This window comes from Cherax quadricarinatus, chromosome 37 (genome assembly GCF_038502225.1).
Source record: "Cherax quadricarinatus isolate ZL_2023a chromosome 37, ASM3850222v1, whole genome shotgun sequence".
In the NCBI taxonomy this organism is placed as follows: domain Eukaryota; kingdom Metazoa; phylum Arthropoda; class Malacostraca; order Decapoda; family Parastacidae; genus Cherax; species Cherax quadricarinatus.
Genome location: NC_091328.1, coordinates 2,249,271 through 2,249,596, shown reverse-complemented (window position 1 = coordinate 2,249,596; position 326 = coordinate 2,249,271).

Genomic DNA, 326 nt, shown 5'->3' with positions numbered 1-326 from the left:
GATCACAGTGGGGCTGATCACAGTGGGACTGATCACAATGGGGCTGATCATAGTGGGGCTGATCACAGTGGGGCTGATCACAGTGGGACTGATCACAGTGGGACTGATCACAGTGGGACTGATCACAGTGGGACTGATCACAGTGGGGTTGATCACAGTGGGACTGATCACAGTGGGACTGATCACAGTGGGACTGATCACAGTGGGACTGATCACAGTGGGACTGATCACAGTGGGACTGATCACAGTGGGGCTGATCACAGTGGGACTGATCACAGTGGGACTGATCACAGTGTGACTGGTCACAGTGGGACTGATCACAGTGG